This window comes from Kogia breviceps, chromosome 6, assembly GCF_026419965.1.
Source record: "Kogia breviceps isolate mKogBre1 chromosome 6, mKogBre1 haplotype 1, whole genome shotgun sequence".
Taxonomy (NCBI): Eukaryota; Metazoa; Chordata; class Mammalia; order Artiodactyla; family Physeteridae; genus Kogia; species Kogia breviceps.
Genome location: NC_081315.1, coordinates 31480007 through 31496774, shown reverse-complemented (window position 1 = coordinate 31496774; position 16768 = coordinate 31480007). Strand labels below are relative to the sequence as shown.

The 16768-nt window shown below is 40.9% G+C and overlaps 1 long non-coding RNA gene across 2 annotated transcripts in view; it reads right to left on the bottom strand.

Annotated features, from left to right (window-relative positions):
- The window catches only part of LOC136794357 (uncharacterized), a 55182-nt gene extending 40481 nt beyond the window's left edge, over positions 1–14701 (bottom strand). For both annotated transcript variants that reach the window (XR_010841004.1, XR_010841005.1), the window contains exons 1-2: positions 14372–14701; positions 13910–14083 (exon numbers count right to left, since the gene is read on the bottom strand). This is a non-coding gene — a long non-coding RNA (uncharacterized lncRNA). The remainder of the gene's footprint in view (positions 1–13909; positions 14084–14371) is intronic.
- Between the last annotated feature and the right edge of the window lie 2067 nt (positions 14702–16768).

The window sequence follows — 16768 nt, the reverse complement described above, 5'->3', positions numbered from 1 at the left end:
ATAAAATGGAAGATAAAGATGAAAAAGACAGTATTTTAATATATTTTGCTAACATGATGACTTCATTTGATTAGCTAATGCTAATAGTCCAAAAAGTCGTAAGAGCTGATGAGCCTTCTCCATCACACTTTACCCCACTTGGTGTCCCAGGAGGCCACAAATTCCAGATAGCATTGCTTCAGAAGGGAGGAGGGCAGTCAGAGCTTACCGGGCTTTGTGGAATGAGACATCCATCCACACTGTGTTGAGCCACTGAAATTTAGGTTGTTGTCTGATACAATGGCTAATGTCAATTATTCTGACTAAGGAGAGGAAGAGATAAGACAGGGAAAGGGTAAGTCTGGGAGCAGCATCTGCATGATTTAGGAAAGAATGGGGTTTTGAAAGGAGAACAACTCTTCCCTTGGAAGGGCAAGAAAGGCTGAGAGGACAGGGGCCAGAGCTGAGGGTCTCCTTAAGACAATCCAATCTCCTTGGCAAGAGAGGGTGAAAGGTCAACCTCCCAGCTCTCTGGGTAAGAGCAGGCTTGGGGCTGTAGGGGAGACTGCAGGGTCTGAAACAATTGCCACCCTTCTGTGTTAACTAGAGAATCAATGAGGGATCCGCTAAGGGATCGATTACCTAGAGCCCAGCTAAAGTTGGATTTCTCCTTGGGAAGCTAGGCAGAGCTGGGAAATGTCCAGAGGAAAAGAACTGAAATGATCAAGGAAATGTAGCTTTTGTAAGAAGAGAAGCTAAAATGATTGGAATTCTTCAGCTGGAAGCACAAAGGCTGAACAAGATGTGATCAAAGTGTCTATATCATGAAGGGAACAGAAGAAGAGAAGGAGAGAGTCCAGCTCAGGGAAACTCACAAAACCGTGTGATCCGGAACATCCTGAAACCTGAAAGAGGTGATTTGAAGATAAAGAACAAAAGTGCTACTTTCTATAGCAGGTTCATTATGGGCACAAGGTATGGCACAACTATAAATATAAATACAGCAGGAAACTGACTTTTAGACTCAATTTCCAAAAGTTCATCCAAACATTAAATATAAATAAACAAGGCTTTTGTATGCTCCAAGGCAGAGTAGAAAAAGAATCTGGTTTTGAAACAATAGAGACCTGGTTTTAAAACTTCCTACTGGCTGTGTTCCACTGTTCATTTGAGAAATATTTACCAAACACCTACTATGTGCCAGCACTGAGCTACACAATAGGTTCTAATAGCAAGTGAGACATATGTGGCCCCTGCCCTCAAAGAGTTTACACTGTAGCAGAGAAGGCAGATATTAAATAAAGGATTGCAGAAATAATTATTTAAATTACAATATTGGTAAGTGCCTCTGAGGACAGGCACAAGGTGTTGCCTCGAGGGCACGTGGAGGGACTAGACTAATCCAGGTGGGGAATCATCTCTGGGTAGCTGTACCAAGGAGGAGCACTGAGTGGGGAGTCCGTGGTGCCCGCGTGGGGCATGCTGGGAGCACCCCCCTCTCATCTTCCCTCCTCCAGATATCTGAGTCCCTCATTTTGTGCAAGGATGGTAACCAAACTCTTTACAAAATACATTCACAACCATTGTTTGCTTTGGTTCTCAAAACAACCCGTTAAGGAGAAGGGAGTCGTCCAGACAAGGACACATGGAGTCAGAGAGTTGAAGCGATCGGCTCAAGTTCATCCATTAGTGTTGCCGGGACTCAGAACTGCGACCCTGGTCTCCAGGCTCTTTCACTCCGCACAGCCGTCCACTCACTGTTGACTGGGGCCCCAGGAAGACAGCGCAGAGCGAGATGCAGGATTTGCCTGACTTGATACGGCGTTTTTATGCTCTTGTGGATCTGCTTTCATAGTCTTTGCTAATTTGCCCTGGAGGGCAAACAGGTAGATCATGTGCTCGCACACACCACTCTTCAGGGCGTGGGTCTGTGTTTTCTTTTTTCAAACTAAATGATGTGTGCTGGTTTCCTTTCACCTATGAGATTTACCACCACCACCCCCACTTTTTCGAGTGCAGAAAGCAGAAAATCTTTTAGGATTCAGCTAGTGCATAAAGATCTAGAGGGGGGGAAGGTAAATGGAATGGTTTGGGTATCAGAGGAAATTAAGGAGGTCTTAAAGAACCATTGCTTCTCAGGTGAAAAGGGCAGGATGATTCCAGAAAATGAGTGCCCCCCATTCTCTTTCAGCTCTGAGCTTTGAATAAGAGGGGACAGAGTAAACTTGTGAGCGACCTGTCTGGTCCTGACATTCTATAGGCAGGATGAAGGATGCTTTGGCATTTGTGTGATAGCCTCTAAATTTTTTCTTTTCCTGCCACTATGTGCACAGAAACAGGACTTTCATTTCTTGAGAGTTAATTTCCTTCAGCAGCTTATTCACAATCTGAAGTCACAATCCTCTTTGGGGAAGCAATTGGTTATTGTGTGAAGGATTTTGAAGTTACATACTAAGGATTATGACTCTATCTGGTGAGTAAGAAGCAGTGTCAGGAGAACTCTTAAGCATCAAATACCCATTTTTGATGAAAATGTTCCTACTGGAGATGAATAAGAGAAGGAACAGTAAAACCTATGAAGTCATTTTAAGTGGGAGAATTGTAAATGGGAACTTTATCCATATGTGGCCTATCATTTTATCGATTGAGCATTGCAGTGTATTTCTGCCCTGTGTACTGGGGCATCCTGGTTCTAATTGAGCTTTGCTGACTTTATGAAACTCTCTGTTCTCATTGTTTTTTCTCACATCACTCTTACCATAAACACAATTCCTGCCCAGCCTGCCTCAGAGGTTACAGTGAAGAGCAAATGACAAAAGGAGTTTTGCCAGAAAACACTACACATCTGCAAGGAGGTCTTACCATCATAAGCAGCAACACACTCTCCCCACAAAACAGAAAGTCCACAGCATGAATCATTTCCACATTCCCGAATGCCACCATCTCACATGGTTCTACTCAAGCACTGTTTTATTTAAACATGTACCCAAACCTGACTGAAATAACACTCATTAAATATTAACATACAAAATTTAACCCAGGGTGCAAAGAGGTGGGAAAATTGCAAATTTCATAATGTTGATCATTCTGTATCTTTCAATTTAATTTTTCATGTAAGCTGTAGATTTGCAACCAGAACACGTTGGCCTGCGGTTCAGGAAGTTAACGTTAGCTGTGCACGACCGCTCAGAACCTGCACTGTGCCTTCAGAGAGCCGTGCTCCTCTATAGTCACGGGAGGGAGGTGCCTTCTCGCATTTGGCTCTCTGAGTTAATTCACTCTGCAAAGGAGTACGTGAGAGTCCCAGAACCCCCTTTCCTTAGGGCTCACCACGGAGCCAGCCAAAAGCCATTGTGATTATCCTCCTTGCCTTGGTTTGGAAATCAACTCTAAGGAAAAGAACTCCAACTCCACCCTGCAACTGTGTAACTTCGGCAAACCAGAATCATCTGCACAACTAATAACAGGCCAGACCCTGAAGCCCTGAAGTATATGTCATTCTTGTTCAGGCCCATTTGCTGTGGAAAGTAATGCTTTCACGAGGGGAACAGGTGCACTATTGTGCTCTTAGTAAAAAGGTTGATATTTCGTCTGCACTACGGTAGATTTTCAACCATTTTGAGCTCTTCTTAGTTCCCATGTATCATTTTTCAAAGTCAGTAGCAAGTGCCCACTTATCCAACTGCCCATGTACAATGCTCAAATGGCCATATTTTCCCCACACAGTGACAATTGATGCTTTTAGTGATGATTCCAAGTACCACGAGCTCCTGTGCTTTTGGAATCATCAAGGACTAAATCATGCTCACCATAGGCTGAGGGTCAAGTTTATATTTTGTTATAATTCACTGCAAAACTGTCAACTTTTGTCGATACGTAGGTCACTCAGGGTTAGCTAAAATATTTATCAACAATCCTGTATCCTCTTTGTCAAATCAGAAAAAAAATAACTGATATCTTTCAAAAATAGAAGCTAGGAGAGCCACTTTGCACACAAATCACCAAAGGATTCCGAAGTTTGCTTTTTAATAGATATAGTCATGATGAAATCACAGCCCCACCCACATTCCTAAAGCAACACAGACGTGTGCAAACACATGGGTTTTTCTGAGCACACAAGTCATGGTCACTGGAGGGCAGTGAACTTGCTATTTGTTTGTACGGAAAGACTCAAAAAATGGTTTAGATCAAACTCTGATCAAAACACGCCAAGGAGTCACAGTTTTATGAGGCTTTATCCTCAACCCAGTAACCCAAGTCCCTCCTCTTTACAGAAATACTCTTTTCTCCATTGGGCAGTTCTGCAGGGCAGTCTCTATGGGGTCATCACCACACTGGTCTGTGGGTAGGTACCAATACCAGTTGGGACCTTTGGGTCTAGGATGACTTGGTAGTACTTGGGGTCCTTGGCAGTTCAGCTGGTGTCAGGGTTGTCCTGAATAACAGAATACACCCATTGATTTTCAGTATCCATAGGATACTGGTCAAGTGTACTAAGTTAATATGTTAAGTGTATTAAGTGTAATACTTTGGCATCAGCTAGACCAAATTTAAATTCTCTTTTTGCCATTTACCACCTATTAAGTTACCACTGTCAAATTGCATAACTGCTCTAAACCTCCATTTTCTTTTCATTTTTTTTTCTTTTTTTTCCAGTAATCCTCCACTGTAACAGCTCCTTTACTTTGCAGTGAAAATTGATTTATATATTTTTTGCCTCTGAGTCCTTGTGGGATTTTTTTTTTATTCAAACAGAAAGTCACAAAAATTATAATCATCCTCATCAGTTCACTCAGTCCCATGTAATTAATTTTTTTTTCATCTTGATCTTTTGTTAGCACTTTTATGAATTCATCAGTTTTCCATTAGAGTTCTGAAAATGCTTATTCATTCAGTTCAGCAGTACGGTTAGTTACCAGAAACCTGTACTTGTCAGAGTCTTTTCTATGAATTCCTTGAAGATAAAACCCCTTTTATAGGAACATTTTTGCAAAAGCATCAGAGTACACCCAGAACTGTCTGTAAATGACAAAAGACTTAAAAATGACCATGGTTAAAGATTTGATGAAAGTTCATAATAATGAAATTGATAAGGAAATTTAGTTATTTATGAGATATACATTTTAAAGTAATAACTAGAATTATGACTTATAACATTATACCAGAACATATAAGATTTTTAGAAATTTCATGTAATGTCTGAAACATTTATATTAACATATTTCCATACAAATAACCCAAAGAAAGTTTAGTATTAGTTTTTTGTTTGTTTTTTTATACTGCAGGTTCTTATTAGTCATCCATTTTACACCCATCAGTGTATACATGTCAATCCCAATCGCCTAATTCAGCACACCACCATCCCCACCCCACCACTGTTTTCCCCCCGTGGTGTCCATACGTTTGTTCTCTACATCTGTGTCTCAACTTCTGCCCTGCAAACTGGTTCATCTGTACCATTTTTCTATAAACCTCCACTTTCTCATTAACATCACAAGGATAATCATGCTACCAAGAATATCTACTTATAGAGCCGCTGTGAATTAAAGGAGATAATGTATGTTATTCCTTGGGCACAGTGCCTGGTACATAGTAAGTCTTTAATCAAGAGTGACTATTCTTGACATACAGATGGCCAAAAAGCACAAGAAAATATACTCAATATTGCTAATTATTAGAGAAATGCAAATCGAAAGTACAATGAGGTATCACCTCACAATGGTCAGAATGGCCATCATTTAAAAGTCTACAAATAATAAATGTTAGAGAGGGTGTGGAGAAAAGGGAACCCTGCTACACTGTTGGTGGGAATGTAAATTGGTGCAGCCGCTATGGATAACAGTATGGAGGTTCCTTAAAAAACTAAAAATAGAGCTACCATATCATCCTGCAATCTCACTCCTCGGCATATATCCAGAGAACACTCTAATTCAAAAAGATACATGCACCCCAATGTACAATAGCCAAGACACAGCAGCAACCTAAATGGCCATCAACAGATGAATGAATAAAGATGTGGTATGTATGTATATGTGTGTGTGCATACATATATATATATATATATATATATATATATATATATATATATATAATGGAATATTACTCAGCCATAAAAAAGAAAGAAAGAATGCCATTTGCAGCAACATGGGTGGACCTAGAGACTATCATATTAAGTGAAGTAAGTCAGACAAAGACAAATATCATGATATCACTTATATGTGGAATCTAAAGAAAATGATATAAATGAACTAATCTACAAAACAGAAATAAACTCACAGATATAGAAAACAAACTAATGGTTACTGAAGGGAAAAGGGGTAGGGAGAGGAATAAATCAAGAATATGGGATTAACAGATAAAAATTACTATATATAACACAGGTAAACAACAAGAACCAGGGAAGTATACTCAATATCTTTTAAAAACCTATAATGGAAAAGAATCTGAAAAAGAATATATATAGATATATGTCTAACTGAATCACTTTGCTGTTCACTTGAAACTAGCACAACATTGTAAATTAATTATACTTCAATTTTTTAAAAAAGAGTGACTATTCATTTTATCTGGCAACCTTCCACAATCATCTATATGTACACATGCAGGCTTCTGTTATCCTTATTGATTTAATAACCTAAAATCCTTTTCTCACTGATTATTATAATAGCAATAATTATTGCAATTACTGTTTGTTCATGACACCTCACATTATTATAATTACTATTTTATCCTGCTCTCACAAATGTCATCAATAACTACGAGCCATTAGTTGTCATTAATAATTACCAACTCTGTGACATCCCACTCCGATGTTCAGGATAAATGAGGGTTTGTTTTATGAGTACTAAGGGCCAGCCGTAAGTGAAGGATTTGTCTCCATTAAACAAAACATTCCCTCAGAATGTTTAAGGTGAGTTTGTTTTCTGCTCTGAACTAAATGTAATAACTGACTAAATTCACCATCTGACATAATACATCTGAAAAGACCATGTTCTGAAGGAGAACACTTGAAGGCTATGAGGTGTGTGTGAAATCATGTGCGCAGGGTAGGAATATGCCATTCACTGCTCCGTGAGGCAATATTTCAGAAGAAATAACTGAGTTAAGTGGTTAGTTAGTTAGTTAACTAGTTTGCTTGTTTTAAAGCTACATGAACTATCAGTTCACTTTAGTAAATTCTCCATAGTGAAAACATGAGTATATGGATATACGTAAGCTAAATCTCATTAACGTCCAGATTTTCCCAAATGTTTTTGTTTGCTGGGATTTTGCTAAAGTTAAATACAGTATACGGAATAGAAGCCAGATCATGGGGCTACAGCCTCCATGGAAATAAACTGCGGTGAGATGTGGCCTCACATGAGCCGTGAAATTATGGCGCTTTAATAGTGACGTGGGAGAGGCGGAAAGGAGCAGCATCCCATCTTGGGTTCTAAACTTTTGATTTCTTTCCTCTGCGTGTCACTTGCTACTTTCTTTCACTGGCAGAGGAAGAGACTGCAAATCAGAAGGTCCCAAAGAAGACGCAGGGTGGCCCTCCTCACTCCCCCTCTGTAGTGGGCGTGCTAGGTCAGCGTGGCCATTCCCAGGTGCACAAAGGCAGCTGGATCCACCCCAGAAATGATTTCAGCTCAGACGATTTATAGACTCTTGATTTGTTCCTTTAAGTGTAAGACTGCAGGCTTCTCAAGGTCAAGGAAAAAGTTATTCTCAGGTTGGTGTCTCCAGCTCTTTGCCCAGGACCTGGTGCACAGATGGTGCCCTATAAAGATTCTTGAATAAAAAGGGCATGTGCAAATGTGTCCAAAAGTGGAGGGAAGGGTATGAAGCGAGCAGGACTGCGGGTGAGAAACAGCAGCGATCTGGGCTCTTTCCATCCAAAAAAACGGACTCAAGTCACTTTGGACCATCCCTACCTGTTCCTACTTTGATTTCTGTGTGGTAGAGAGGTCTTAGTTAAACCGTATGAAATTTCATCTTTGTCGGTCAAAAATTCCCAACAACTGAAGTTTCAGCCGAGGATTAGGCAGAGGGGTTAAGGGCACTTACTTGAGAGTCAGAGATGGGAGTTTGAATTCCGACCTCTGCTTAGAACCTGTGTGATATTAGACAAGTTACATAACACTCCCAAGCTTCAGTTTCTTTGTAGAACTGGGGATGACAAAACCTGTTATAGTTGTGAAGATTGAAATAAGGTTGTACGTGTTGACCACGTTCTCCAAGGTTCGGATACTCAGATCCTTTCTAGCTGCCTCTTTGTCCTCAGCGTAGGCTGCTTTTCCTCCCCCCGCCCCTCCCCCCCCACACACTCTGCAGTGTACTTTCAACATCATGAAAGTTATTATACTGTGTGCCATTTTCAAACACGATTGAAATAGAGGCTTAAAAACAAGGCATTCAGTTGTGCTTTTTTCCTATTAAAATCAGAGATTTCAATGCATGCAGAAAGCATTTTTTAAATTTAATTATTCAAACTAATAGGTTTTATTGTAATGAGGTTTTTAAAAACCATTATGATGGTTTTTAAGGGCTGAGGCTTAAAATATTTTCATTTACAGATATGTTGTGCTTTAATGAAAACCAATGTGTAAAAATCTAAACTTAGGTAAATTGGAAGCTTTGTCTACAGTTATATTGTTTACATTACAAAACAGGTATTCTGCCTTACAAAGCATGTATTTCAGTGTTCCTTTCAATAGTGAAATCCCTGTGGTGCGTTGAGAACGCAACTTGAATTATTACTGTGTTATTTACACACAGGTGTCGGGTGTAAAGCAAGGTTCACCCGGAGAGAGTGGTGGGCTGCAGTAGGAATGGCTCTGAATTTCATAATCAAAGAAGAGGAATAGAGAGAAGAGATTTGGAGTGACATCCTCAGCAGAAGGGAAGAGAAGGGCTCCATGTTAGACTTTCAGGGCTCCTATCTAATCCTGATGGGAAGGCATCTGTCAAATGCACCATTATATCCTGTTAGCTTAAACTGAGTGGTGTTTAGCGATTAAAGTAATGGAACATGTGTCCTCTGTTTCTGTCTCTCCTAGCTTCAGAGTAGATACACTTGATGTGTTCATGCTCAGGCCAGTTCCCATTTACAAAGCCATTCTTTCCATCCCAGGGGATGCGGTAAAACCTTGTCCATGGTTTTAATAGCCTGTGGACTCTACAGACTGAAGATCTGGCCTCGCTGCCCTCCCCACACTTGTGAACCATTTGCCGAAGACCCTCTTTCTTCACCACTTGTCTTGACCTTCAACAATAAAATAAGTGGTTATAAAAGCCAAATCATCAGTTATGCCATTAAGAAACAAAAAATATGTCATCCAAACCATACATAAAAACTTCTTGAACCGTGTAATTAAATAAAGCTTTAAAATCTGTTAAATGTATGCAACCTGTTAATAAAGCTATTGTATGAGCTCTTTTGTTCAAAAGAATTGGTTAGATCCACCTCAGCAAATCAAGGCCAGTTTTTGTAGTTGCTGGCAAGACAGAAATAGCCTTATTATATAGAAGTGGGCAAAATACTGAATTTATCTCACAATCTACATAGTGAGAGTTTGAAAAGTAGCTTTTTGATATTTTAGACCTATGATCTTTGAAAGGAAATCCCCGTTCTAGAGTTATAGGAGAATCAGATCCTTGGATACAATCATTGAAAATATAATTGAGTTACTTCTCTGTTAAAGGAAAGCAAACTATCTTTAAAAAGAAAAAACAAGAAAGGATGTGGTAGATGTGTATTCAAAGGAAAAGAGAAGAAACCAACGTGATGGATTACAGCTAAGGCTTAAGTATCTAAGTTCTCTCTCTTCCTTTTGTTACCAAGAGTAGAATTCAGTCATTTATTCCTACTTTCTAAATGCAGTAGGAAACCAGTCTCACCAGGATCTAGAACAGTGCCTAGCACAGAGTAGCCAATTAATAAACGAGTTAGTTGGCATCTACAGAAGCATCCTATGTCTTTAAGCACAGGATGGCTGTGGTCCGTTATGAAGGCAGGATCTGGAAGCAGAGACCAGACCTTTTCTGGAGATGCAGTCACACTTTTGGTTAGCACCAGATGCCAGGCACTGTACCCCAACTGGGGACAGCCACCTATGGGCTACAGGATACCTGGGTGGGATATTGGTTAAAGTAGGATTTCAAGCCCCAGAGAGAATGAACAGAGAGGTACAGGAGTAGAGAGGGGGGCACAAGGTCACAGCCAGACTGGAAGGCAGCAAGCCTGATGTCAAGCCCTGAGGCTTGAGGTCAGGATCTGCCGTGGGGACTCACATCAGATTGAACCTGAAGATGGGAGACCACTGTTCCTAGCTGTGGGGCGAGAGGTTACAAATACACTAAGGCTGAGAAATAAGTGATGCCATGGACTTAGCCTGTTTATAGTTTCCTACGTGGTGAAAGAAACAAGAAAGGCTTCAAAATCTATGATCTACTAGCATCTCATAAAGGGCTAGTGATTTACACATCAGAAAAGGAACAATTACAAACAAGGATGATTTGAATTAAGGCTTCCTGGAAGCATTCCATTAATACTGGTCCCAGAAATCATCTAGAATAGACGTCTTGTTTTTTCCTTTAATTAAGTCCTTTCCCCCTCTGTATCAGGAAGGCATGAAACAGATGGCACCCTGAAGCTAGGTAATTCAAAGAGAGTTTTACAAGGGAACTGTTTACAAAGATGTGGGCTAGATTTAGGAAACCAACAAGAATAGTGCAGTCAATAGTAGGGAGCCAATCCGCCCTCAGGCAGGCAGGGCAGTGTCTGGAGAAGCTTCTCCACTGGTCTTTGTAGACAGATGCAGCAGCCGGGGAGCTGGGAAAATAAACACCCCAACCCTACCGTCCCCTCACCCATTCATGTCCTGCCACACCATCGCTCACTGGCTGAACCCAACCGAAAGCCAGAGGGCACACAGGCCAGCCTCCAGGGCAGAGTAGGATGGAGAAGGGTAGACAGCAGCCCAGGAGGGTGCAAATATCAATAGAAACACATCTTCATTGGAAAATTAATTCATATTAAGAAAATCACCTCAAAGACATTGCAAAACAAATTAAAATATTCATTAGGAGAAATTGATGAAATCAGCTCCATTTGACTCTTTAGCGTATTTATAATAACTTTGGTGGTACATTTCATAAAAACACAAGAATCTTTGGTTAGACTGAGCTTCCTGGGGGTTTTATTCTTTGTTCTTTACCCTTCACAGCTAGCACTGTTCCTGGCACATAATACATGTTCAGTAACTGTTTGTCAAATGATTGACTACATGAATAAGTTAATGAAAGAAGTATGTTCTGGTTTATATAATTTTCTTGTCAAAGGAAGCATAATCCAAAAAGAAAAGCAGTCCCAGAAAACCTCTTTGATCTTCTACCCGCATGACTGAAAACCCTTCCTACAGCATAACTTTGGCGGTTCCCACCACTCTAAAAGGATTCTGCTAAGCATGAAGGAATATGTCTTTGATGATTGAGAATCTAGCAGCACTGAAGCTGTCATTCTAAACTATAGGTGTGGGCAACGGGACTATCGAGTGACTTTCAAGACACTCAGAGTTTTTAAACACAAATAAATAAACACGTGGGAATTGCTATACCAGATCAGACTGGTGGTTTATCCTGCTGAGAATTCTCTGCTAGGGCTGAATGTCCTACATTTTTCCTTAAGTGTGAACTCTCTGGTTGACTTAGGGATGGTTTGTTAGGTCCCAGAGAGTAGAGATTTTACTTCATTAAAAAAAAATTTCTTTTCTGCCATTTGCATGTTTTAACTTCTCTTCTGGTGTTTTCCCAATTTTCCAAAATGATTTAACTCTTTTATTAAATTAAGTTTCCAGACTTTCTTTTTTTATTGCCCTTCAAAAGATTGTTTACTCTTTCATATCAACCAGGTAAGGGTTAGGTAATGTTATTTTATTTCTTTGTTCAAACATTTCTTTAGTTGGAATAATTGCAACTGCCTCTTAAACTTTGTGTATAATCCAAGTTCCCTGGGTAATATTTTCAGTTTGCTCTTCAACAGACTCCTCCAAACCTCTTCTTGTCTTGAAAATAATGGAGCCCTTGATCTGTCCACCTTTGGTGCTCTGGGAAAGTCTGATCCAGGGTCCGTCCCGGGTACAGACTGGTCAGAGAACACTAATTTATGCAATCAAGAAAGAGAATTGTAACTCACTTATGTGGATTTTCCCTGGATAATTCTATTTATCCCCAGGGTAATTTCCTGGCAATGCTCTCTGGTAATTTCCTGTGGTCCAGACCTCTTGTCCCATCAGAAACCTGCCTCTTTACACTGGTTCTGTTTTGTTTCCAAAGGAGCAAACCATCCCAGACACAAGCAAACTCCTACCTTACAGGACTCACAGTATCCTCTTCCATTACCCTATTCCAGTGTTCCCGAAAAGGAAACCCTTTCCCCATTCCTTGCACCAAACTTTGAAGTCACTTCTTTTCTGGGTCACTGCTTTGTGAGAGAGCCTTCATAGACCCAAAGATTGACTGAATCTCTCCTTGGCCTTCTTGGGAGAAGTGAGCACCACAGCTGTTGGTAACTTTCAGCTGGTCCCTTTCATCCTTCTCTCCCCTTCCTCCAAACCCCATTTCTCCTGCCCCATCACCCCAAAACAATCTTTGTGGCTTACCTCTGAACTCTCTACAGCCCTCTAATGCTCTCCTTAGTTTAGTCTTCACCTCTTAAAGTGGCAAATTATACTTTAATAAGAGGTTATAGTTTATTTTTAAAATAAAATTTAAATGGTGATATATATATATATATACATATATATATATATATATATACAAAGAGAAATATATATGGAGATAGAGATAAGCCAAAAAATTTAAAACATGAAATAGACAAGCAAAACAAATTTTTTAAGAGAAAAATCACCTCCAGTCCTATCGTTCAGAGACAACCACTGTTTACATTTAATGTCTACACTAACAGTCTTTGAGGAAAAAACATTGGCCATGTTTTTAATAAAATGGGGCAATGCTATTTAGAACTCTCTTTTTATCTCTGCTAAATAATACATTAGAGATATTTTTCCATGTCATTAATCTTTTACATCATTTGAAATGACTGCATAATATTCCACTCCATCAATGTTCATAATTTATGCAACCAATGTCTTCATTTCCAATTTTCCTCTCATTACTGACGCTCCAATAGCCACCTTTATATTTGCACAGTCAATATGAAGAAATAACTCTGAGTGGAATTACGAGATCAAAGAGCATGCAAAACATGGAAGATTTGGATACAACTCAGCCATAGGGCTGAGGTTTGGAATCTCACCCGTTGGAAAGATTGAGAATTTGAAGTAAGTGGAAAGATAAGGAGAAAATGAGGCTATTTGAGAAGAGTGTGAGGAATATCAATAGTGAGGGAAACTTTAAAACACTCAGGTAAAGAAATAAGAGATTAGAAGCTTAGCTTGTAAATAAAAATATCTAGAGGAAGGAGGTCCATAGGACACTTCAGAAATCGTGTTAGTCTCCTCCCCTGCTTAACTGGAAAACTAATGTTACAGACTGGACACCTCAGCACTTATCCATGTTGGCATGTTTCCTCAGTGAAATATTTCTTCGAACAAAACAGAGTTCAGGATCATGGTCTCAACAGTTAAAAAAAAAAAAAAGATTTCAAAAAAGGAAGTTCAAAAGTCAGCATTGTTGATTTCATGTAGCATTGCAAATTCCCCCCAACAAAGCAAAGCTGCAGTAGTATGTCCAACCATCGCCATCCTTACGACCTTTGAAATTAGAGATGTGAAATGAATGTAGTGATATGTCTGACTCCTTAGCGACAAGTCTGATAAGGGTGTTGTCCCAGTTGTCTTAATGTCTGATTGAAATAGAACCTTGGAATAAATATAGCTGCCTGAGATTCTCCTTTCAGAATAGTTCACAAATACAACAGGCTTACGGAAGGATCTTGAGAATGTGTCCAAGGAGGCCATTTCAACCATGACTTGAGGAAATTAATAATAATGATGATCATCCATTGTCTTGGGTGGCCATGGCATCTGCCCTCCATTCTGGATTTGCATATTGTTTCAAGCGAGGATGACCCCCAACCCAGAGCAATCATAAGGCACACCTGGAAGAGAAGGAAGGAGAGAACACAAGAAGGAGACAGAGTGGGAGGAGAGAAGATGAGAAAAGAAAGATGCAGATGGAGAGAAAGGAAAGAAACTGCTCTATTGCCATCGTGGCAGGAGCATAATGATTTGTTAACCCTGCTCTGAAGACTTCCTGTGCTTTTTGTTTTTTTAATGTCAGCTTGCATAGCATTGGCCCTTAATACACACACACACACACACACACACACACACGCAAACACACAACTTAAATACTCTCCCAGGAACAATACAAAAAGAGCAAATACCAGAGTCCTTGTTGGGCTGGTCTGTGAAGAGTCAAACATGGGAATTTCCTTCTAGGAAAACCCATCATGGCGCGCCTGGTGTAGCCTTCAAGGGCTTGGTTCCAGCACAACTGGAGTGCAGGATCTTTGATGCCTGTTCTTTTTGAGCGGGTTCAACCTCTCCAGAACGTAAGCCTCCACTTCTCAATACTGTCACCATGTTGGAGAGATGCTACAGCTGACAGCGGTGACTGGCGGGGGCCTGGGAAAGTGCAGTAGTATTCTAAGCTGCCTTTAGTCTCATTTTTATTTAGGCTAATTTGCATGGCTGGTTTATGCCAAATGCGGATATTTTCCCTTCTCCTTGGAATAGCTTCATGTTAAAATATCACTCTTTTCAAAGTGCCCAAATATTACTGGGATGAATAAGGAGACAGATGGAAAATAGGAAGGGTGGAGCAAGTTCAGAATGCTTTCTACTTGGTGGAATAAATGAGCTTTGCAGATTTCCAGCCTCCATCTACTTTACTCATTCGAGGTCACCTTTCCCTCCATCCTGTGGAGACGCAAGGACCAGAGAGTTTCCCAGACTCAGCTTCCACAGGAACCACATCAAACTCTCTGGTCCTCCTCCGTACAGCCTAGTCAAAGGGCATGTGGCAGCTGCATGGCCCAGCTGAGTGTGACGCATTCTAAGGAGTGAGCCTGCCCGGGGAAAGCTTCCAGGATGTGGGACTTTGCTATGTGCAGAACTCTGCCTGAAGCCTCCATCATTTTCCAGAAAGAGTCCCCCAAATCCAGTGCAGTGTGGATTTTCAGAAAATGGAAGGTTGCAAGGAGCTCTTTATCCTTTTCCAAGCAGACCAAAGCAGGAAGCAACCACCAGCTAAATATTTGACTGACACTGGTTCACAGCTTTGTGTTGCCAGTAACACGGGGTGGGTCAGAGCCCCATGATGGCAGTGGCCAGACTGATGGAAGCCAGTGTCGTCCCCCCAGCTGTAGTGTGTCTCTGAGTGTCCCTCCTCTACCCAGACCTAGCCCACCTCCAAGGCCCACGTGAAATGTCAGCAGCTCTTCCAGAAACCTCTCCCATGCAGATGCCTTCTTTCTGTACCAGTTCTCTCTCCACTAAACAATTTAGAGATTAATAATGAAGCAACAGGAGAGAGATTAAAAAGCCATCTGGTGAGCAGTCCCTGACACAGCTTAAAATATCCACAAAAACAAAAAGAGAAGCCAGCTCACAGTGAAAGCAAGGACTCGGGAGTCAGATCTGAATTCAATTTCTCGATCTGCTGCTTCCTAGCTCGGTAGTTTGGGGAGTGGTTATTTAACCTCTTCATGCTTGAGTTCTGGGAATAATAATAATACCTACCTTACAGGGGTTTTTTTTAGATGAGTTGATTATCATTATAAACAGTCTAAATAGCATAAATGTTAGTTATTACAGCTACTACCCTTGCAGCTGGCATGGACCACCTATTGCCATCATCCTGGGGGGAGGTCCACTAAATTCCTCACTGATGGAATCAGACTGAATATGCACTGGGGGGGGGCGTGGTCCCTTCACATCTGGCTGTTGCAATGAGCAGAAGCCTGTAAAAGGGGCAGGAAGACTCATGTCCTTGACCTTCAGTCTGTTCCTGGGCGCCAGGAGCTCACAGTGCGATAGTTCATTCATTCATTCATTCATTCATTCACTGACAGAATAAATATTTAGTGAGTGCCTGGTAAGTGCCTAATGAGGAGGTGGCTGTAGAGCCACGAACAAAGCTGCCCTCATGGAGCTTACATTCTAATAGAGAAAACAGACACGTACGTAAGGTATACGGTACTCTAGAGACACAGGGAGTGCAGAGCTGGAGCTGGCCCACAACGTGTCTCTGACGCTGGGGGAGAGGGCTGTCCACCCCTCTGCGGAGAGCCATGTGGTGACAATGAGGACTGAGAGTGCTGAGTGCCCTGCCGGAGGAGGACTGAGCTCTGCTCAGCCAGCACCTGCTGGGGGAGCCACGGAGCCTGCATGCCGCTGGGAGCCCTGCAGCTCCGAGGGGCTGGAGGGGCCCAGCCCAAGACCCAAGTTTGGGTGCCATGTTTCCTTCCTCCCCTTAACTTTCTTGTCCCCAGCAGTGGCCCAGCAAGCACCTGCTAAGGAAAATGCCTCATGTTGTTTTTACTGATTAGTTTTATCTGCAGTCAAAGGGGCCTGTAAGCATCGTGAGGGCAGAGACCAATTCTTTTGCAAAAAATTTTTTGAAGTATGGTTGATTTACAAAGTTGTGTTAGTTTCAGAGGCACAGCAAAGTGATTCAGATATATATATATATATATATATATATATATATATATATATATATATATATATATATATTCTTTTTCATATTCTTTTCCATTATAGGTTATTACAAGATATTG